General features: G+C 38.5%; 1 long non-coding RNA gene across 41 annotated transcripts in view; it reads right to left on the minus strand.

Moving 5' to 3' along the window:
- The window catches only part of LOC144305715 (uncharacterized), a 161,037-nt gene that overhangs the window by 53,948 nt on the left and 82,288 nt on the right, over positions 1-24,801 (minus strand). For 34 of the 41 annotated variants that reach the window (XR_013372738.1, XR_013372741.1, XR_013372737.1 and 31 more), the window contains 2 exons: positions 10,102-10,239; positions 3,307-3,430 (listed from right to left, as the gene is read on the minus strand). This is a non-coding gene — a long non-coding RNA (uncharacterized LOC144305715). Of the gene's footprint in view, positions 1-2,288; positions 2,724-3,306; positions 3,431-6,557; positions 6,751-9,132; positions 9,248-10,101; positions 10,246-10,281; positions 13,661-24,801 lie in introns of those variants that run through there. The other 7 variants (XR_013372743.1, XR_013372746.1, XR_013372755.1 and 4 more) reach the window with 7 other exon arrangements.

Consider the following 24,801-nt stretch of genomic DNA (forward strand, 5'->3'; position numbering starts at 1 on the left):
ACTCACAGTCTAGTGTAAGCAGAAAACTAAACAAATTTAACAAAATGGGACCAACGGTTTACACAGGGTGCTGTGGAGGGGACGGGAAAGTCACTGCAGCCATCCTGGGAGCTCATTGAAGAGGAGGAGGAGGAGATGATGCTAGCAACATCTTTAATAATGAATGAAAGGTTGATGGATGAGTAACGAGAAGGAATAAATGAGGGAGAAGGAAGAAGCACATTCCAAAACAACCCCCTCTCCCCTCACACACACACACACACACACACACACACACACACACACACACACACATGCATTAAACAGCAGATGCCTTCCTGGTCCTGTGGGGATTCCAGATTGAAGGACAGGGCCTCAGGCAGTGACAAGCTCTGAGGCTCTAAGGGTAAATGAATCAGTACAGGCCTTGGTAGATCTTTTTAAGGACTCAATTTAGATGTAAATTTTTAAAACCCACTTCAAATAAGGTATTTTAACCTTCTTTTTGTCCCAAGGTCCCTTTGATATCTGATGAAGCCGTATACTCCTTCTCAAAATAATGCTTTAAATTATAATTATAAACATATTTTGATTGTGATATAATAAAAGCTGATAGCACAAAATCTTAATAAAATAACAATACCTAGTAGTGAGTTGAATAACATAATTTAAAAGTAGCGATGAGCATAAATGAGGTATGTGTAAAAACTGCTATTTGACATGAAATATTTGTGATTTATGTTGGTGACATGGTCGCCGATATCATGAATACTAATTACTAGTCTGGAGGAAAACTGATGATGGTCTGAATATTAAGAGCTAATTTTAATTGAGCAATCACTATATTGCAGGCACTGTTTAAAATACTCTGTAAGATGATCTCACCTACAGAATGAGGGTCATTATCAATCTATATTTAACAGGTGAAAAAAACCTGAAGCACAGAGAGCTAAGGAACTTCTTTCAGTTCACAGTGAGTTAGTAGAACCAGGTTTGGAACTGAGGTGGTTTGACCCCAGAACGACACTCTGAGGCGGTAAAACTAGTGGTAAAGAAAGTATTCGAGGCATGCAAGAAATGGGGCGAACAAGACGTGGCGGAGCAGGAAGACAACGGACCTACAAAGAGGCCGAGATAAAACGGAGGCAGTGTCAACATGTTCGACCCCGATTTTTTCCCTTCTTGGTAGTTCTTGCCCCTCGTCTCCCAGGAGGCTTTTGGTTCCTTAGGGTAGACCACAGGCTAAGCTTCATTGCTCTTGGGAAAGTAGCGAAAGCACTAACTAGGAAATTGGGATTCGATACAATTTTTTTTTTCTAGGCAGAAGAAGGAGAAAGACCGAGAGTGAGAGAGAGAGAGAGAGAGGGAGCATCCAGGCGTGCTGGCTCCCCGCTGGGGTCAGAACTTGGCGGACCGACCCGAGTAAGTAGAGGAGACGAATCTGAGAGAATCAAAGGATCCGGGGCTTGAGCCCTGATGGCTGCGTAGCGGGACAGGTAAGAGACGAGATGTGCGGGCCACCTGCTGTGCTTGAGGATGGTCTGCAGCTAAGGCGAGCGGGGGAGGTGGCAGGGCCGGTCGGGGTCACAACTCTGGGCACAGCCTTCCCGAGCTCCCAGGCGGCTTCTGAGGGAGCGTCCAAGAGCCACGGGGGCCTGCAAGGGGGGGCGGCACGCTGAATGGGCCGCTGGGCGCAGATGGGGTTGACAAAGTACGGGGACCCCATAACGGGAGGCGGCAGTCGGTCCCTGGCAGTCATGGCAGCACACCTGGGCGAGGGCCGCCTCCGGCACCAGGGGGCCCGGTGGAGCGGAGGCCGCGCTTCGAGGAAAGCACAGGCCCTTAGACCAAGCCAAACAAACCGACTCAACAAGGAGCCTGAGAGCAAGGAGCGCAAAACCCCTCTGACGCGTAATGATGGGAACATGGGGGAGCTTTTCTGCTCCAGAGTCCTTTAGATGAGCAGATTTAGGGGTGACGGAGAACGCTTCCGAAGCGAGAGATGCTTAAACTAGTGTAGGAGCCCCCCTCAAAACAAACTCTTTTGGGTGATGTCTAATTTATTTTTATTTTTTAAATTGTGGTTAAAAAAAAAACATGACATAAAATTTATTCTCTTTACCATTTTCAAGTGTGTCCATTTTAGGAAGGTTAACTTTCCTATTCACATTATACGACCGAGCTCTAGAACTTCTTCACTGTGTAAAACTGAAACTGTAGACACGTGGAGCAACTGCCTCTGTGCACCCCGTCCCCACCACCACTGCCCCCTGCAGCCCCAGTCCCAAACCATTCTACTTTGTGCAAAGTTTAATTACTTTATTTAATTAATTCATTTATTTTGAGTAGGTTCCGTGCCCAGTGCAGAGCCCAGCACAGGGCCTGAACCCAAGACCCTGCGATCAAGACCTGGGCTGGGATCAAGAGTCGGACACCCAGCTGACGGAGCCACCCAGGCACCTCTGAGTCTGATTACTTTACATACCTCATATAAATGGGTTAGATTACTTTAGATACCTCATATAGATGGAATCATACAGTACTTGTCTCCAAAAAAAACCTCCCCAATTTTTAACTGGAAAACAGAGAACTTTCATGAGCAAGTCCGATCATTTTCCATCGGTAGAAGGAGTGAAGGTCTTTGCAAGATGAGATCAGTTTAAGGGTGTAAAGTCCGATCTCTTCAATCCCAGTCTGTGACTATTAGGACCTAGCCCTGCTGGATCAGGGTCACAGCAAGGAACCTAAGGGGAAAAGAGACTCCTCAGACTCCGGAGCTTGATTCGCAGGCTCAAGAGCTATGTGGATATCAGCTGAGCCCTGTCTCCTAGAAAGCCAACTTAGCTCCACTATGACTTCTTGGTTCTTTCAAATGGCTCTTCCCGTCCAGACGAGTAGCTGCAGGTATTCCTTCCACTCTGATTCTGGAGCCTATTCTCTAAATACGCCCTCTATATTTAGGACCTGAGCTGTACCTGCCTTCTCCTTCTGAAAAGTCACAATACTTTGAAAATTCAGAGTCCAAGCAAAGGGGACATGCTCTTCCAAATGTTGCATAGCATTTCTTTCTATTTCTTTTTTCTTTCTACAGGTTTCTGGCCCTCGCTTCAGGCTGACTTGGATCTCTAATCCGGGATTTATAATCATTCTATGGTGCAGATATAAGCTGTGTCTAAAATCCTGGGCATCCTAGACAGGTTCTGAATGACTACAGCATTTGGTGGAAATAAATATTACTGTGGGACTGTGTCCAGCTTCCAGTCTGGGTAGCTATGGCAAAGAATCATATCAAGTTTTAGAAATCCAAAAGAAATCAAGTCTGCTTACTCTGTGGGTAGACTTCAAGGCCGTCTGCTCCCTGGGGGTTGAGTCATTTCAGGTCTCACTGGAACTTTCTCCCAGTGCAAGGAATCATCAACAACATCCTTATCGAGCAGATATTTGGTATTTTCTGAAAGTAAAATGAGACCTTATACTTTCTTCGTTGACAGTTTAACTGCCGTGTTGTGCTATAAATTTCAAAGATGGTTATAATATGTAATTTTTTTTAAATTGCCAAAATTTGTTTAATAACATAGAGTATATTCCTGTGCACTCCCATCTCATGTTGGATAAAGCTTGCACCTTGCTAAAGCTGTCCATGTACTTGGTCTTCTAGGAAACTGTTCCAGCAGTTTTAATTTAATCTGTTATGCTTAAAGAGTGTACTAGATAGAGATCTAGTATAGGGCCTCATTGTCCATGGCACTTAATGGTAGTTGACAATGATATGTTAATAATATATCTGAATCTCTTCTATTCCATATCAAAGTAAGAAATAAATAAAGCACCTTTAATTTTCTAATAAAATCGAAAATACTTCATTGTCTTAAATCCAGGGTTTTTCAAAACTCTGATGACTAAAAAAAAAAAAGGACTGTCAAGAATCTGGAACTCCAGACTTAAGCAAATTATTTCACCGGGCCAAGAGATACTGTCATAGGATGCCATTGTTTATATTTTATTTCCAAAATACTTAATGACAATGATACTTTTTTAATTAAAAATAAAAACTATTTTAATCCTACATATAAGTTTGTTTTTTTCAGGGGCAGTTTCATTTAACCAGAAAAATGAACGTTCTGGAATCTGTAATCTTGTAAGATACAGCCTGAGTTAAGCCCTGACTTTCCTAAATCCAAACACGCTGCAAAGATCAAGTCAGCTGTACTGCGCCATGGCCCACGGCCACATTGTGATTTTGGGAGCACATGGTTGGCAGGGCTGTACTGTGGTCTGTCCAAGAGAACTCTAGCCAGGATCTTGCCAGCAGTAAGCAGCAAGATGTCTTGATAGTTGCCTCAGTGAGTCTTATTGCTTTGAGGAATAAAAATAACCAAGCACTTGAGATCAAAGATTTATTAGTAACAGAAATTTAAGACTCCAAAACTTGGATAGTTTTCTTAGTTTGAAATTCCACACTAAAATTCACTGAATTTTTCACTGAAATGGTGAGACTGCTTGGGAAAATAGTTTGGCCATTTCTTATAAAAATAAGCAGACCTAAAAAAAAAAAAAAAAAGCAGACCTATTCTACGACCTAGCAATTCCACACATAGGCATTTTACCCAACCAAAATAAATACATATATCCACAGAAAAGCCTATATGCAAATGTTCAAAGTTTGTTTCACTCATAATAGCCTAAAACGGGAAACAATCTAAAGGCCACCGTCTATTGAATAAATAAATTGTGGTACGTCCATAAAATAAAGAAAAACTGAACAATTATCGATACACGCAACAGCATAGATGAATCTCGAAAGCTTTATATTAAATGGAAGAGCCAAACACAAAAGGTTCCATATTGGTTAAATCTATTTATATGGACATTCTAGACAAAGGCAAAACTCCAGGAACAGAAACAAATCAGTGGTCGCCCGAAGATGGGGGCGGGTAAAGAGACTGATGATGAAGTGGCGCGAGGGCAGAGGTTATAGTAGTAGAAATGTTCTATATCTTGACCACATACACAACTGTATATGTTTATTCCAGCTCTTCCAACTTTACATTTAAAAAGGGCATATGGGGATCCCTGGGTGGCTCAGCAGTTTAGCCCTGCCTTTGGCCGGGTGTGATCCTGGAGTCTCGGGATCGAGTCCCACATAGGGCTCCCTGCGTGAAGCCTGCTTCTCCCGCTGCCTGTGTCTCTGCCTCTCTCTCTCTCTCTCCCTGTCTCTCATGAATAAATAAATAAATAAAAAAATAAAAGGGGCATATTATATAAGTTAGACCTCGGCGAGTCTGCCTTTAAGAAAATCTGGGGTAGGGATAATGAGGAGGGGAGCAGATGAAAGTAGGCTGGCCCTGAGCTAAAATGAGGGAAGCTGGGTGACGAGTCATGGGGGATGCACTAACCCACTGTCTCTACTTCTGAATATGTTTAAACTCCTTCACAATTAACAGTCAAAATCTTATTTTTGTACTGTTGGTTGCTAGGTGTGTGCTACTTAACATCTTCAGCCATCTTGCCCCACTTGGAGTGAAAAGTATAAAACTCATGAACTTCACACAACCAATCAAAGAAAAAAGTCCATTAGCTGATTTTCAACATGTGTACACAAATTTACCATGAAAACTACCTCAAAAGCCACGATCAGTAAAATTATAGGCAAGGTTCTTTTAAAATTAAGTTCACCAGAAGCAAATTACTTAAAAGTACCTCTATAGATATTTCTCTGGTCTTTTGAAATTCATCTGAGGAGACAAGGCATTTACTTAAACACAACAAAAGTGGAAAAAAAAAAAAACCCACAACAAAAATGGAAAGAATACTGCTGTAATTATTCGTTCAGTTGTTGGCTCACTGAACGTCTCCGGCACCCTACATGTTGAACGCGCCGCGCCTTCCCCTTTGGGGAGCCCGCAGGCACGGGGGCGGTAGCTACAGCACCAAGGCCAAGGGTGTGGAAGGAAGAATGAATCCCGCTGAGTGGAGAGTGGAAAAGGCTGGAGGGAGACGGGTGAGAAGACCGGAAAGGAATGTGTAGAGACGCTAAACCTGGAAAGATGAGCTGGACGTGTGCTCGGCCAAGACAGAGGTGTGGATGTGAGGGGCTGATGGGGAAGGAGGAAGGGAGCAGGGGAGGGAGCGCGGCCCAAGGAGATGGGCCGCAGCAGGCAAAGCTACCAGGGCAGAAGCAACGGCACAAAAGCAGCAAAACAAAGCTGAATAATTCATCCATAATTAGCTCAATCTGTTACCGTCTAGTCGATGAACTGTGCGGTTTATAAATGCATGATGCTAATAAATTCACGAATCTATTCCACAAATAGATAAACTGGTTTTGTCTCATGGTCACAAGGTACGTCGGTAACTCCAGTCAGCTAAGTGTGCAAGGTGTGCTCCGACTTGAGGCCAACTCTGGGCTCTACTTGAATTTATTGCCTCTACTGGAAAGCCAATTTATATTTCGGGCCATATTATTTTTGCCTATCCGCGCACACATTTAAGATTCACCGTGTTTAGGCTTTTCTTAGCAAAGCGGAAGGAGGTGTAGAAGGGGAGCACAACTTACAGCTAAACCGCGAACTCCACGTAAGGCCTGAGCAGGGAGCACTTTGCGGCCGTTTCCTAAGCAGTCACGTTCCTGCTGGAGAGTAGAAGCTTGCAACCCACAAAATTATCAGATTATTGTTAAAAGTTGGCTTCTTCATTCCACCTGGCTAAAAGCGTGTTGCTGGTGTGGTTCGGGCTGAACGCCCAGGTACGGGCCTACGTACCGCCACAATCCTTTACCGAAGGAAAAGAAGTTATTCGTACTGTCTGATACCAGTGAGGAGCCACACGTTTCTTCTCCTCTCCTCTACCCGCCACCAGCTAGGGAGGGTTGGATGGACTTCTTTTATTTACGACTGCCGTATCCAAAGCCATGATCATTATTTAATTTATTTATTTGAGAGGAGAAAGAGTGCGTGGTGGGGGGCAGAAAGAGAGGAAGAGGGAGGGGGAGGGGAACTCAAGCAGACTCTGTGCATGGAGCTGGCTGCAGGCTCCCTCTCACTGCGCTGAGATCCTGACCTGAGCCAAACCCGAGTCAGACACTTGAAGGACTGAGCCGCCCAGACATGCCTAAAGCAATGGTTTTTGAATGACAAATTAATTACAATGAAAAACAATTTTTGGTAATATTTAATTTTTAGTCATGTAAATTCTTTTTTTTTTTTAAAGATTTTATTTATTTATTTATTCATGAGAGCTACAGAGAGAGAGGCAGAGACACAGGCCGAGGGAGAAGCAGGCTGGGGGGGGCGGGGAGGTCAGGCCCTGAGCTGAAGGCAGATGCTCAACTACTGAGCCCCCCAGGCGCCCCTTTAGTGATGTAAATTCTTACACATTTAGGCCTATGTTGATGCTTCTCAATTAAACTCCAGAGACAGAATAAATTGGAGGAATGGTCTACTTTTCCTTGCGGATGACAAGTAGTAGCAGCAACTTAATGCTTTATATATTTGTTTAAAGATTTCATTTATTTATTTGATGGAGAACCAGAGGGAGAGCCTAAAAGCAGGGGGAGCAACAGGCAGAGGGAGAGGGAGCAGCAGACCCCTGGGGCAGAGAGCTCAGGATCCTGGCCTGAGCCCCAGGCCCGACCTGAGCCCCAGGCCGACCTGAGCCCCCAGGCCTGACCTACCCCCCACTTACACTGGGGGCGGGGGATGAGGGGCCTAAAGAGGAAGGCCTGGGCCACTTTGGGGCCAGGCAGTGGGGCCCAAGAGGAGGTCTGGCTCACGCTCTGCGCAGGGCGCCCAAGCCTGATTGAACAGGCCCAGCAGCGGGGCCAGCCCTCAGCACCCCCCGGCGCCCCAGGTCGCCAGCAGGTCACCAGTCCACGCAGCGGCGGCTTCCGTACCGCAGGCGCGTGTCAAGCAGGAGCCAGCCTGACTCCCCCACTTCACTTTCCACAGGATCCTGAACACCTGTCAGGTCGCGAGGATTTTTCAGTCACTACTGACCCAGGATAAGTTTTAACAGGTGACAGGCTTTGGATCAAATTACCGATTCCCTGAGGCATCCAGTCCTCCCCATCTAAGTATTTTTGGCATGATTTATATGCTCTTTAGCTTCCTTTATAGAGTAATTTAGAGTGATGTCGATTGTAGAACTATTCCTGAAATGCGAGAAAGTACCTAGTGTTCAGTCTTCAAAATCTCCTTCACAGAAAACTATTATAAACAATAGAACATAAAGGAAAGATAGTGGGTTTTATTACGGCTTTAATGCTTTATAGTGTAAAATAAAAGCAGGCAATTCTATGTTGGTCTCATAAATTAGATATGAAATTTTCATAGTCCATGGATCTGCATGTCTGAGGACAGCTGATTTTTAAGGATAAGGTGAAAATTAATTAGCATGGGATTTAAGAATTTGCACAATCAGGCGTTAGCTTACTTTCCCAGACCTATGTCTCTACACTGATAATCCCTACTCCACACCTCATTCTGTTAAATACTCCGTATACACAATTTCCAGAAAACACTATCCCCACACCTTCAGGCCTTCACTAATATCTCTCCTTCTGCCTGGTATTTCCATCTTCCTTCTGCCTAGACGTCTTCAGACTTCTGAACCCTCACTTCTCTGTCTCAGCAGATGATTGTAGCCTTCGACCTCATGGGGAAAAAAGCCAGTATCCTCCATCTGCACTTGCCAGAACACTGAGTTATCTTTGGTGGACCCTCTCCTTCACCTTTTCAAATCTAGTCCATCACTAAATCTTCGTGTTCTGAAAAGCCATTACTTCTGTTTATCTCCACAGCAACTCAGCTGGTGTAACAGAAAAGCCACTATCACATCCTGCCTAGATAACTACAGGGGAGACTAACTGGCTCCTCTGCTTGTTTGTATTCCTCTCTGTCTCCAAATACATACCCAGAAGACACCAAAGTTCCTTTTCCAAGGCTGATATTGGAAATCTAGTTCACAATCTCGGAGTATTGTGCTGAGCCAGAGGTGAAAGCTGAGTTAGTAAATCTAAATTTGGCGTATCTCCTAGTGGGAGCTTGACGGAAACACCTACACGAGGAGCTGAGATTAGGGATGGGTACCTGGTGATTGTAAGTAGGTGTGGGTTTCTATAAATTCTCAAAACAGAACTGATGACCTGTCACTTACTTTTCTGAATATTCAGATGAGTCCTCACTGTTAGAGGTGGTATCCGAACCCATGAGAATGCCAAAGAAGAGAATGTAGCAAAAAGGTGAGAAGAAGGACAGAAACTTGGGGACTCCTATATCAAGAGAATAGGAAGAGAAACAAGAAAGCTGGCACTTAACACACAAGTAGGGGAGCCAAGAAAGTAGTGTGTGTATGTTTATTTTTATTATAGAATTGGATTGCTTTTCTTTTTTTTTTTTTTGAATTGGCTTGCTTCTGATAGATTCTAGAAGACCTAGATAATAAATTCTAGATTTTAAAAAATACACTTAAAAAATAAATAAATACACTTAGATAAATCTGGCAGTGTGTCTGTACCAGGAAGAGGAAGGGCTATTAAAACAAGGGTAAGGATATTGTTTTTTTTTTTTTTTTAAGGCAAGGATATTGTTAAAGAAGCAAGTGCAATAATGCAGGCATGAGGCAATTTTGTACCAAACAAAATGGTGAACTATATTTAAATATTACTGTATCTCATTACTTACACATGTAACATGTAAGATCTTAAAAACAGAACTCTGTCATCTTTTCCTATGAACCTATTTTTCTGTAGGGTAAACAGAATTTTTTCCTTTCATGAAATAATAAATAATTTTTATGACTTTTTCTAATCCCTATGAAAATCAAATACAAAAAAATAACAAAGTAGTAAAAATTATCTAAAATCCCCCCCATAGAGCACTTCTGTTAACATTTGTGTGAACATTCCTCTGAGAAATGCATATTCTTTCTACACCCACACACACCTACATACGTAGCATGGTCAGCAAGCTACCCCTTAGCTACTTGTCTCAGTAAATAAAGATTTTTTGGAGCCATAACCACACTCACTTGTTTACACATTGTCCATCGATACTTTTGTACAATAGGAGAATTGAATAGTAGGACAGAGACTGTGTGACTCATAAAACTTAAAAAATTTACTACCTGGGATGCCTGGTGGCTCAGCGGTTAAGCTCCTGCCTTCGGCCCAGGGCGTGATCCTGGAGACCTGGGATCGAGTCCCACGTCGGGCTCCCTGCATGGAGCCTGCTTCTCCCTCTGTGTCTCCACTTCTCTCTCTCCCTGTATCTCTCATGAGTAAATAAATAAAATCTTTAGAAATAAAAATATTTACTACCTGGCCTTTTACAGCAAAAGTTTTCCAACCTTGCTATGCAGAATCATATTACACATGCCACATAGTAAACTTTTTCACTCAACGATAGGTCATTAATATTTCTACAGATCAATAAGTATAGATGATCATTTTAATGGATGCATGAGATTCCATTATATAAGGGAGACATGGTTTATTTAATAAATTTGCATGGATGGGTATTTAGAGTTCGAATTCCTCCTTACTACAGTCAATGCTGCCACTAATGTCCTTACATAGACATTTTACCACACTTGATCATATCTTTCAGATAAATTCTTAGAGGGATGTGGGGGCTCAGGTCATGATCCTGGGGTCCTGGGATCTAGCCTGCATCCTATGGGTCGGGGTGGGGAGTCTGCTCTCTCTCCTCCTGCCCCTCCCCCTGCTCATGCTCTCTCTAGTGCAAATAAATAAATAAATAAATAAAATCTTAAAAAAAAAAGATAAATCCTTAGGGATAGAATTGTGGGGTCAAAAGCTCCATATATTTTACATTTGATGCATATTTCCAAACTGGCTTCCAGAATAAATTGAAACAATTTTCACTTTTACCAATAGAGCATGAAAGTGCACATTTTTCTCTAAACCCTTGCTAATTTTGAGGATAAGGAAATATTCTGAATCCTGAAGGGAAAAAAAAGATGTATCAGTCATTTCCATTTGTATTGCTTGATTCTTAATGAGGTAAAACATCTTTCATAATTATTGGCATTTGTGTTTTTCTTTGTGAAATAATGGACTGCATTACTTTATATTTACATAAAAATGTACTTCAGGTACTTTGCCAATTTTTCTGTTGGAGCATTTCTTAAACTGATTTGTAAGTGTGCCATATGCTAAATAAGTCAATAGATATCTACTAAGATAAAAAGAGGGCATATGGCTATTTTCCGTACCAAGAAGAAACAGGTATGGTTCCTGCTTTCATAGTGACAGTCTAGTAAAGAAAGGAGTTGTCATTTTGTCTGACATTAAAATGCAAAGATCTTCCTAATATTCAGTGAATTGTTCCATAAACATCTCTTAGGAAGGCAACATTATGAACAAGTCAAATCAATTCATTTGGAAATTAATCCAATCACAGGAAACTGGGCTCTCCTCTGTAGCCTGTTACAGCAAGAATCTTCCTGATGAAGTTCTTAAATTTCCTAGCATGTTAATGCTAGCTTTTTACAATCAGAATAATCATTTGTTCTAACGCTTATAAACCACAATCAAGAAAAATATAAACGAGAAAGTAAAAACCACCTAAAACCTTTTATACAAACATGCTTTTGTCTATTTTCTCTTTTCTCCACTCATTATACATATCTGAGGCATATGGAAGGGAATGAGGATAATCAAAAAGCTAAGCAAGAAAGGGAAATTAAAACAAATGAGAAAATAAGAGAAATTTGTGCAGAGAGCAACAGATTATAATAGAAGAAATACCCTCTGCTCTTGGGATTTCTTCTGGGGTACAAAAAGCAGACAGTTAAGAACTGAATTTCCTACACAAAATTACATTTTAAAGTTCTACAATGACCCGTCTGATCATTTGCTATACCCTTGCAAAATAAAACAGAGAAAAAAGTATCCTCACATTTATATTTATGGATTGTTGTACAAGAAAGAATTTAAAGAAATACCAAACATTTTTATTACCTGTTATAAAACCTAATAGTAGGTTGCCATATGATTATAGTTCTCACAAAATGTACAGGGGAAATTGATAATCAAACACCACTGATGACAGATATTTATATCAAATTCACATAACTATCCCTAATTATAAATATAGATGTGCATTCCAGGATTATCCACAAGTATGTATTCCTATGAATACTTATTGTAGTTACATATGCACATTGAAAGGAGATATGCCCTTTCACCTTTTATAAACTACTCAGAAATATTAGAGCATCACCAGCTGCCCGAAAGGTCACACTGAATTTTGGGTGCTAATTGTGGCAGACTTATGTACATCACTTAATTTAAAAATAAAGATGTCTTAAATCTTTATTTTAATCTACTTCCTCCTGCTTAAATGGGAACCAAAAGTTTAGTAAGTGACCATGTTTGTAAATACTTCTCCCTCTGTGCAAAATGTGACTGGTATAAAGTGTGTGAAACCTGATAAATCAGTTTTGAAACCTCAAGTCGAGTTTGATATCTAGTACATGGAGCCACACCATGATTCCCATTGACTGTGTTAAGAGTAGAGCATTGTGCAGCATGTCCCGGGCTTGGATTTGGAACATAGTACAGCATGTGGGGTGAGGCCAGGGGTTAGGGGGCAAGAAATATTACTCTTTTAACAAATGGTGTTGAGTATAAAGTTAATGCTAAGGTACATAATCATTCCAAAGGCCAATTTAAGTGCCTGTATTTTAGTACATGCAATAAAGTTGTTCTCAAATTCTAATCATGGAATTTTGGACCTGGGTCACACTGGCGTCCACAATTGAGGTGTATATAAAGAAAGAACTTAAGAAAACTAGTGTGTTTTGTGGAATATTACAATTTATTATATTTTCCAAATCTTAAGCCATTTAACATGAAGAAATTCATTACGTTACATCTACGCTGTACTAACTCCCCCCAAATGCCATTTACTTTTGCAGCTTGGTAAGTAATATGGCTCCTGTTTTCTCCTTTTGAGTGAATTTTCTCCAATCTCCTCTCAGTTTCAAAAGCCCTTTTAATTCCTAACTTGTATACCATTTCCAACAAGAAGCCATCCCCTTTCCATCCTCCAAGCTGAATTTATTCTTTCCTTTGCCTTCTTTTAGCAACTTTCCTTATAACCCCTACATACCAGCTATTTACATTATACCTCAAGGCATAGCTGCTTAGTTGTTAGACTTCAGTCACTCTCATTAGACTGGTTTACAAGCAGTAGATTGTAAGCTACTTAAAGGCAAGAAATGGTTTTATTAATCTAGGCATTCTATGAAGTGCTTAGCACACTAAATGATCAAAATGTTCATTCAATTTAATTCAATAAGCTTTTTTAAAATTCAAGTTCGATTAACATGTAGTGTTATATTAGTTTCAGAGTATAATTCAACAATTTTATACATTTCTCAGTACTCATCAAGATAAGTGTACTCTTAATCTATTTAAGATTTCTTTTTTCTATTTTAATTCTATTTCACTCATCCCCCCATCCACCACCAATTTATTCTCTATTTGAATCTGTTTTCCGGTTTGTCTTCTTTTTCCTTTGTTTGCTTATTTTGTTTCTTAAATTCCACATACGAATGAAATCATACAGTATTTTTCTTTCTCTCATTGACTTATTTCTCTTTTTTCTCTTTGAAATTGAAACTGCAATGAGACATCACTTTTCACTTGTCAGAGTGACTAAAATCAAAAACACAAGAAACAAGTGTTGGTGAGGAGGTGTAGAAAAAGAAACCCTCAAAAAAACAAAAAAAACAAACAAACAAAAGAAACCCTCGGTCATTGTTGGCGGGAAGCAAAGTAGTGCAGCCACTGTGGAAGACAGAGAGGTTCCTCAAGAAATTAAAAACAGAACTACCTTATGATCCCGTAATTCCACCACTGGGTAATTCAACAAACTTTTATACAAATGCTTTACGCAAGACAGCATGCTAGATTTTTGCCAGATTATTTTTCACTGCCATGCAGTTCCTACACATTTGCTTTCCTGTGTTCGTCCTTGAACCACTGGGAATAGTAGCTAGGAGTTTGAAAACTAGTAGCTTGGAAATAGCATTTTCCAAAGTTCATTGCCCGAAGGATTCTGGTTAGACTCCACCATTTGGAGGCACTCATGAGATTAGAAGGCAGGAAGCAGACAACAGCCATTCCTGCTTGTTTCTGGCAGCCAGGCCTTCCAAGGCCATTAGGAGTATGGGCTCTGGTCTCCGGTTAACACAACCTTCCCTCTATGTTCCTCACACTCTTCTACCCATCCTCTATAAAACCTTCTGTGTTGAAATACCTAACTTGGTCTCTATTTTCCTAACTGAACTGTAACTGATACAGTTGTGTACTGGAGATGCAAAAATCTCACAACCAAATAGAGCGGATGATGAACTTTTTCTGTAAGAGCAACTTAGTAGATAGATATTTTTGGTTTTGTAGGCTACATACCATCTCTGTCACATATTCTTATCTCTTGTTTTTTTCTTTCTTTCTAACAACTCTTTAGAAAGGTAAAGCCAATGTAAAAAAGGCAATAAATTTTCCTAAAACAAAAATGTAAAATCATTCTTAGTATCAGGGTATACAAAAACAAGGGGGTAGGGGTTGTTGGATTTGGCCTATGTTTTGGACATATTTGGACATAGTTAACAGGCCACAGTTTGCTGATCGTAATGCAATGTAGTAAGTAATATAGAAAAGATGATGCCTAACACTGTCTAGAATAATCATGTTAGGTTGACAAAGGAGTTCAACATGAATTGATTGAAGTTTTAAAAACGTGTGGATGTTCAACAGGTTAACAAGGCATTCCAGAAAGAACAAATGCTCAGGCATAAAGACACGAGAAGGTAGAGACAAATTGTCTCGCCTAGGGTAAACGTAAATGGTTCAGAACTAGTGATATACACAACAGTATGAATGCATTTTAAATATATTATGCTAAGTTAAAGAGAGCAAACTCAGGTGCCTGGGTGACTCAGGAGGTTAAGTGCCTGCCTTTGGCTCAGGTTGTGATCCCAGGGTCTTGGGATCGAGGCCCACGTGGGGCTCCCTGCTCAGTGGGGAGTCTGCTTCTGCTTCTACCCCTTGTGATCTCTCTCTCTCAAATAAATAAAATCTTTTTAAAAATATAGAAAGCAAACTCAAAATGCTATATACTGTATGACTCCATTTACATGACATTCTGGAAAAGGTAAAGCTGTAGGGACTGAACACAGATCAGAGGTCACTAGGGGTTAGGGATAGGGATTGACTCCAATGGGACAGTATGAAGTAATTTGTGGTGGTAATGAACTTTTTCTGTATCCCAATTACTGTTGTGGTTATGTATATATTTGTCAAAACGTATAGAAATTTACACCAAAAAATAGTGAATATAATTTACTATATACAAGTGTTTTAAAACTATTTAAAAATAATTATCTATTGTGGACACATGATACAGAAAGATGGAATGTAGGAAGAGGAGATAAGGATCTGAAGGCAACCAGGGGCTACATTCTGAAGTATCTTGTGTGACCTGTTAAAGATTTTAAACCTTATCCTGTACTAAATAATGTGTGACTGAAAGAATTCAGATTTGCAAGCTCAACTACTTTTAGAAAGAATCACTCTCATATTAACATAGAGCATTAGTGAAAAAGAGATGAGACTAGATGCAGGGAAATGAACTATGAGGTTGTCATCCTGAATGGATATTTGGGAGAAAAAAACCAATAGATCTTATTAAGTGGATGTGACAGCTAAAATGGAAAGAGGTGTCTAAAAAGAATATGCCTGCACCGTGGGCAACTGGATAGATAGTGATGCCCAATGTTGAGATTAGAAATACAGGGGGAAAAATCAGGTTTCACATATAAGATAAATTCTATTTTTGAGATGTTGAATAAGCAGTGAGTATAGAACAAGCAAGGTTATATGCTCAATAGGATACGAGAAATATAAGTCTAGTAAGATTGAGCAAGAGCTATAAATGTGCTAGGCACTAGTATGTAGAGGGTAGTTGATATACTAGGGGTAGATAAAAGAGAGTCAAGAATAACATTTTAGGGAACTTAAACACTTCAAGGAAAGGCAGGAGGAGGAGAAATCTTGGAGGTTAGAAGAAGGCATGAAAGAGAGAGAACTAATAGAGTAATATAAACGGATAAGAGAGATTTTGTGAGAAAAGAAACGGTGCGTAGGGAAAATGGTAGTGATAACTTGAATCACAAAACCTCTCTTCCTTAAGAATATAATAAAATGAAAAAAAAAAAGAATATAATAAAATGAACAATGGCAAAAGCAAAATACACCAAGACTAAAACAACAAAAATAATAACCAAATCAGAAAAAATATATACCAGTAGCACTCAGACTAAGAATGATACAAAATCCCATACTGTAAAATGGAAAAGTAAAGAGGAAGATAAAGAGGAAGAAGATTCTAAGAATTAACAGTTGGCAACAAATCTCACTGCCAAACTTGGGGCGTAAGATGAGTTTATAAACTCTGAGAAGTCTCACTAATACTTCCTAATTTGAAAGGAACCACTTTGAGAAGGTTGTTATACAACCCATGGAAATAGGAGAATGTTCCTTTTTCAATAGATGCCATTTCCCACTATCATGGATATATCACACAGAAATAAGGAGAATATTAGGATTTGACATTTTTGTGGAATTTTTCTGTTTGTTTTTATGTCATTGTTGATGGTGTGTGTGTGTGTGCATGCACATGAATGCACATGTGCCAGGAAGAGAGAGATAATAACAGCCAGTTATCTCCCAGAGCTAACTGTCTTTGATAATAAACAGTGATTTTCCAGATAAAGACACGAGGATAAGAAATACTAAGGGGCATACCTCTGTAAAGTACCTTTCACCTGGTAGGATGGACAACTGTATTAATAACATCTTAACCAAACACTTAAGTTTTGCTTAATTCCAGAAAGGACTGTCCTTGCTACAAGCAAAAGTGTAACATTCACCTTGAATAAGACATTACAAAATCCAAGGGACTTCTGTCTAAGTCAAGTGAATTCAGGTACAGAATTATTGTTTAATTACAAAAATAAAGAGTAGAAAGTAAACAGTAGAGAGTAAATCCAACTACCACAATTGCCTACAGACACAGCTAAGTATTCCTCACCTATCCACATCTCTACTTCCAATAACACGTGCAGAAGAGTAAATGCTTTATTTCTTAAACAAGTGATGAACACATAGATATTTATTTGGTATTTCCAAAACCTTGTTTCACATAATTTTTTAAAAATGTGATAGGACATAAGCCATAAAAAACCTGTCTTCACACTAAAGCTCTAAGGGAATGATTTAAACATGATCTTTAAAGTGGGAGAGAATTGAGGGCTAAAGAGAGATAGATAGCATGAATTCTAGAAATACACTAAATATAAAGGAAAATGTATGGAGGGCGGGAGAGAAGGAGAGAGAAAACATAGCGTGCAGTAAATAAATAAAGAATACGTTCTGAAAGTAGACATCCCTCGAGGAAACAGAAGAAAATGTTCAACAAAGCTCTCATATTAAAGAGAGCATGAAATCTGTAGAGCAAGAAAAACTTAAAAAGGTCATAGCACAATGAAGTGAGGTTAAAATGGAGAGTGATGAACAAAGATGTGAACTGAGAATTAAAACAATAATAGTATAGAAATAATAAAAGAGAAACGCTAAGACAGACAGTACTGAAAACCTAACTGTAAAGAAGGAGGAAAGCCTTTAAAAATAGCCGAAGAATGAAGAAAATGGCAGAAAGATCGAATCAATGATAGAGAAAACAAACACACAAAAAACAGGCAGCCAATAAATATTTAGTGAATGAGCAAAAAAAAAAGTGGCTTGAGGTTTTATTACAGAGAACTTCAAATGCAGGGTAATAAGTCTGTCCTCCATGTCATGTAGGAAATGAGGACACAACCACTCCTTTGAGTTGTGTTCAAGGGTAGGTGCAATAGGGAGGACAGTTAAAATTAACATGATAGGAGTATTAGGTTAGGAACAGTAATCAGTCAGATGAAGCAGAGAAGGCATGACTTGGAGATTGGAAGATCAGTGAGCAGGTGGTTGAATTTAATGCATTTGTGCGGTTTCAAAGAAAACCTGTGCTTGACTTCTATTCTTCTTTGCCCAGAGTTCCCCTGTGTGCCCAGTCATGGAACAATCTGGGCTAGTTTTCATCTTATCTGTAATCTACATAAATGTACCTTGTGGAAAACTATTTTCTGATACTGTTAGAATGATTATTTGGATTACTAAATCTTACTTAGACACTTAAAACAGTCCCCAACCAATCTCAACCCTGTGTTCCATAGTAGTAATAAGTGTAGACAGAAGAAAAGACAGCAGTAATAATATAAGAAAGAGTTGGAGGGAGGTGGTATATTCAATGCAAACTAAGATGTTCAGCTCAAAAACAGAGATACAAAAAGGATTTTTAAACAATTGCTGATGTTGATTCCCTGGTTTGGAGAGAGCAATGTAATTCTTCTATATTATCAGTCACTTCAAGTGATTACTAATATATTTAGGGATTTTTCTTTACAACAAGGCAAAAGACATACATATGGCACATCTGTAGTCTAGTTTAGAAATAATGAATGACTGGATTATTAGGTGTATGTGGGATCAGAATGCAATATTTTAGAAACAGAACCTGTTAGGCTGCTTTGGAAGTTTATAGTTGACCCTACAGTCAACTTGAGTTAATTTAAGTATTTATTGGGATTTCCTCAAGCCTAGACTAGGTCCTGAACAAATAATATGCATGCACTAGTCCTTCAATGACGTAAGTTTGAATATACCTCAACATGTCTTCTCTTAGACACGCAATCTAAATATATTTGTTACAATTTAACATCGCCTAGGAATTATGCCCACTCTAGCTGTACAAAGTATTTATAAACTTGACTTTACTCTTCTGTGTCCTTGCATGTGGAGTAGAAAGAACTAGCCACCTTGATAGATGAATGGATGTCAGTTGTGTAAATCTTATTGTGGCTTCTCACTCAAAAAACTTTTAAGATTCCAAATGCATATCAACCAGCTGATTGCTCGATCTAGGCAGGTATCAGGAGGAAGCCCTCATTTCCTGGGATGCTGCTCAGTGACAACAGCTTCGGTAAGAGCTCCATGGTGGTCAGGATGCTGCTGTCCCATCTCATTACTTCCCCACGCAGGTCATTTGTATTTGCATGACCTCAAGTACGTTCACTATTGTATCTAGTGCCCCCTGGAGGACATGTTGAACTTTATGAGACAACAATAATATAGATTTACAGGTAAGGGGAAATTACTATAAGGAAAAACTGCTGTTTTCTCTTTAATGGAGTATTGGTGGTCTTTTAGAAAACATGCAAAAATCATAATTGTAACAAGTCAGAAAAAGTTATAATCTATCTTTATTTCAAACTATTTAAATATGGACTGATAAATTTTTATACATTACTCATAGCACAGTAAACATGATCTTTTGAGGCTCCGTTTATACTCCAAAAGAAATCTTTTTCTTAAGAAAAAAAAAAAGACAATCTTCCTATCTTCTGGTAAGGCAATCCTCTTAAAGCTAAAGAGAGTGTTTTATTACAAGAAAAAAAGTAATTTTAAAAGTTTGACATTTTAAAATAAGAAAATATTGGAATAAAAACAGAAAAGGACTTTTCTTCAGAACGATAAATCTCTATAGTATTTCTCAAGCCTTCCCATCCAAGTATCTCTTCTTTTCATACAATCTTATTAAGATATAATTGACATATAGCATTGTATTAATTTTAGGTATACAACATGATGATTTGATATATGTATATATTGCAAAATAATTACCACAATAAACTTTAAGTAAAATATTATCAAATACAATATGGCATTGTTTCAAAAGAATAATATTCTATTATCAAGTAAGTTTTTACTCCAAGAATACAAGGATGATATTATATCAAGCAATCTGTTAACACACTTCCTACACCACCAATTAAAGGAGAAAAACTATATGATTATATAAATAGATGCTAAGACGCATCTGACAAAAACCCAGCAGCCACTAATAAAAATCTAAGATGACTTAAATTTGATGAAGATTCTTTTCTAAAAACCATAGTTATTATCATCTTAAGATACAAAAATAATTTTAATCCAATATCAGATATCAGAAAGTGATAATACTATCTAGAAATTCCAAGAAACTATAATAAAATTCTACTAGAAGTAATACAAGAATCTACTTAGATGATTGAATGTAATAAAATAAATAAAATCAATAGCTTTTCTTTCTGTAATAACATAAACATTGAGAACTGTAAATGATAAGGCTATCTCTTTTACATAGAAATAATATCTATAAAGTGTTTACAAATCAGTATGGTATTGCATGGAAATTCAGTTATTAGGTATATCCTGAAAGAACTGAAAGCAAGGACTCAAACAGATATTTATACACTCATGTTCATATTATTATTCATAATAGTCGAAAGGTGGACATGACCCAAATGGCCACTGATGGATGAAGGGATAAATAAAATGTGGTGTATACATACAATGGAAAATTATTCAGCCTTAAAAAGGAAAGAAATTCTGACACACACTATTACAACATTAATAAACATCAAAGGCATTGTGCCAAGTGAAATCGGCCAGTCAAAGGATACATACTGTATAATTTCAATGATATGAAGTAAAATTCATAGGTACAGAAAACAGAATGGGGAGAATGGAGAGTTACTGTTTAAGTGATACAGAGTTTAAGTTGGTGATGATGAAAAGATTCTGGAAATGAATGGTGGTGATGCTATGAATTGTGCACCTAAAAATGGTTTAAAAACCCGCTTAAGTTAAACAGAATAGATCTGAGTATCAATAACAAATGTGGTATCTCAATCAGTGGGGGGAAGGATGCTATATCTAATAAACAGTATTGGCTCAATTGGCCAATCATCTGTAAAAAATAAACCTGGATTTTGATCTCACATCACATACAAACTTAAATTCCAGGTTGATCAAATACTTATTAGTATTAGTAGAAAAGTTTAAAAATAAAAACATAAAATGTTAACATGTTTGACCAAGTTAAGATAACAACATGTAGAAGAGATTATAAAAAATTCAACAGACTACACATTTAGGTGAAAAATATTTTCATTGTGAAGGTTCCTCAAAAAGTTAAAAATAGAAGTACCCTATGATCCAGTAATCACACTACTGGATATTTACCCCTAAAATACAAAAACAAATATAAGTCAAAGGGAAACCTGAACCCCTAGGTTTATTGCAGCATTATTTACAATAGCCAAACTATGGAAGCAGCCCAGGTGTCCACTGACAGATGAATGGATAGAGAAGAGGTGGTATATACAATGGAATATTATTCAGCCATAAAAAAGAATGATCCTGCCATTCGCAACAATACAGATGGAGCTAAAGTGTATAATGTTAAGTAAAATAAGTCAGAGAAAGACCATAATTTCACTCATATGTGGAATTTAAGAAACAAAACAAACAAGCAAAGGAAAAAAGAGAGAGAGAGACAGACTTAACTATAGAGAACAAATTAATGGTTGAGGGGTTGGGGGGCTGGGGACTTGGGGGGATGCGAGGGTGGTCAGTGAAGTAGGTGATAGGGATTAAAGAGTGCCATGTATCGTGATGAACACTGTGTAATGTATAAAATTGCTGAATCACTATATCGTACATGGGAAACATAACACTATGCTAACAATACCAGAATTAAAATTAAAAACTTAATATAAAATACTTCCATTGCAACTGCCAGATAATAGACTGACTTCTGTGATACAGCAACAGCTCCTAAAAATTGCTAGAACAATACCATCCAGAATTTAAATGGAAAATGGATCTGAATAGAAAATTAATTGAAGAACATATCCAAATGTCCAAATATGTCCAAATTCCCTGTCTCCGCACACACGTCCACTCACATCAAGAAGTAGAATCTATTTTCTCTTCCCTTGAATCTGCACTATCCTTGTGATTTGCTTTGTAAAGTCATGTTAAACATCCTAGTCACAATAAATGTGATTCTCGAGATATTAAAAGGACTAGCATCTTCTCTTTTAGCACTCAATCTGTCACGTCTCACAAAATCCCGGTTATGCTAATGAATGATCCATGGGAAAAGGGGCCATGGAAGGTGAGGCTGATGATCATTCCTGCCCCACCCAAGATCTGGATTGGATGTTCCAACTTCAGCCGCACTCTTAAATGAATGCAGCCCTATAACTGGCAAATGCACCTGTAGTGGGGAAATGTAATTTTAAAAGCAGTGAGATGACATTTATGTGACCATAGTGGGCCAAGAGTTTTCATTGTTTGCATGATGAGAATATGTAGGAAATAAGACTTGATGAGAGCTGTTTGGAGATGCTAACAATTGGCCCATGAAATTTGAAGAAGGGACTGTGACGTTATCTTACATGCTTATGGGTTGTCCTCAAAGTAATCTGAAAATACTATCAGATTTGAAAACTGAATTTGCTCGAGCAAAGACCACACTTCCTTTGTTGTGTCCATATTTATTTACGCCCGCAAGCAGAAGTATGATTTAAAGCAATAATCTTCCAACTTCCGTTCTCATTCCCCAAAAGAATTTTGAAAATCTACATCTGCATATCCCTTCACATATTTTTAGTTGATGTCTAAAACTGCTCACCAGAAGTTGAAATAATTATTAAAAATGTACACATATTGTAAATATTGACATTTAGAAATAAAACTATAACTTACTCTTTTAAACATATCCAAAGGAATCTTAATAGCATGATGGTCTCATATACATCATCCCCCATTTAAAAAATACAAACTCTTCTCTAAATATTCCGTTTCTACCTTTGGTCTCAAAGTTTCATTATACTTCCTTCTGAGATATTTATTTATTCGTATATTTATCTGAATGTAAATCTATTTGTAGAAGTCTTTTATTGATCACCTGTGGTAGATTAGGCTAATGGTTCCAAATAATGCTCTCCCTGTGTCTAAACCCTTTTCCTATAACTTCCTCTCTGACTCTGGACTTGGCCATACGACTTACATTGGCCCATGATATGTCAGAAAATGTGATGCTTGTGCATTTCTGCTCTCTTGGTTTCTTTGCCTTCACTGTGGGAACATGCCCAGGCTACCCTGCTGGCAAAGGAAACACAGAACAGGAAGCTCAGCAAAGCTGGCCAAGCTGAGGTCCCAGACATGAAAACCAGCAGACTCAGTGCTAATTGTAGACATAGAATTTGACCCACTAAGCCCAAATCAGTTAAGCCAAATTATAGAGCCATAAGCTAATTTAAGTGTGTATTTTCATATGCCACTGAGATTTTGTGATTTTTTTTTGTTATGCAGCTCTACTGTTGGAATAAGTGACTGATACACCACTCACCATATTTTCTAGACAACCACACTGACTTCAAATTCGTGATGAATCCTCAAATATTTGTTGAGTGAATCTCCAACAAAAACATCCTCAAATATTTGTTGAGTGAAATCTCCAACAAACTGAATTTGAAAGATTTTATTTATTTATTTTATGGAGAGAGACAGCACAAGCAGGGGGAGAGGGAGAAGCGGGCTCCCCAATGAACAGGAGCCTGATGCCAGGACCCTGGGATCATGACCTGAGCTGAAGGCAGACACAACTGTCTGAGCCACCCAGATGCCCCTAAATTGAAATTTAAGATTTTATTTTTATTTCTTATGACCATAAGGCTCTAAATTTTGAAAAAATTCAAATTCATGACTAATCTCACTTTTAATACTGCTCAGCAATCATGTAATACATCCTTTACCCACTCTCTTTTGGCTTTCCTAGATGATTTTCACATACCATCTCTTCTAAATCATAGTACCTCTCTTCACTGTTATTCAAAGTAGATGACCTTACTTCCTACTTCTTTAAGAAAATTTAAGCAATTAGGAAAGAAATTCCAGAACTATTATCTGTACCCACACATTCCCTTTTCCTGCCTATTACCATAGATGAATCATACTCATACTCTGATATAAAGCAAAATTCACCACTTGTATACCACATCCTACTCTATCTTACTCAAGAATATAGATCCAGAAATACTTCCTTGTTTTTTCCTAACTCATCAATTTGTTGTGACTTGCTCACTCCTACCAACATATATACATGATGTTATTTCTCCCATGTTTAAACAAGTGTATCTTTGGTCTGATTTTCCCCCACCAGCTGCGATCTCAATTCTTGACTCCTTTTCTGCAATAAAAACTTGTTACTTTCTGCTCCTTGAAACAGTTTATTCCCTTGATTTCTTCTCTTGGTTCTCCCAAGACCTACTGGTCACTACTTCTCAGGCCCCTTTGCTGAATCGTTCTCTTCTTCCCGAGCTCTTACTGTTGGTATATCCCAGGACTCGGTTCTTGATCTGTTTGTCTTCCCTGCCTACTCATTTTGTACATACTCTCAGTCTCAAGGCTTTAAATATCTCCTTGACAAGAGCTTCCAAATTAAAATCTCCAGCCTACACTTCTCTTCCAATTCCAGACCTGATTATCTAACTGTCTACTTGATATCTCTCTTTGGATATTTATAAACACCTCAATGTCATCATAAATTAAATTCCTGATCTTCCCCTCCAATACTGTTCCACTGCAGTCTTTCCCATCTCAGTTGATGGCAACTCCATTTTCTTGTTGCTCAGAACTAAAACCTTGAAGATATCCCTGACTCCTCTCTTGCCCACATATTCTTAAAAAATACATCCTAAATCCAACCATTTCTCAGAATTTCTTATTTCACTCCAGTTGGAGCCACTACCACATCCCAAGCAGTCCTAACAACTAAGCCTGTATTACTTCTTACCTCCTAT

The sequence above is a fragment of the Canis aureus genome, chromosome 36 (assembly GCF_053574225.1).
Source record: "Canis aureus isolate CA01 chromosome 36, VMU_Caureus_v.1.0, whole genome shotgun sequence".
In the NCBI taxonomy this organism is placed as follows: domain Eukaryota; kingdom Metazoa; phylum Chordata; class Mammalia; order Carnivora; family Canidae; genus Canis; species Canis aureus.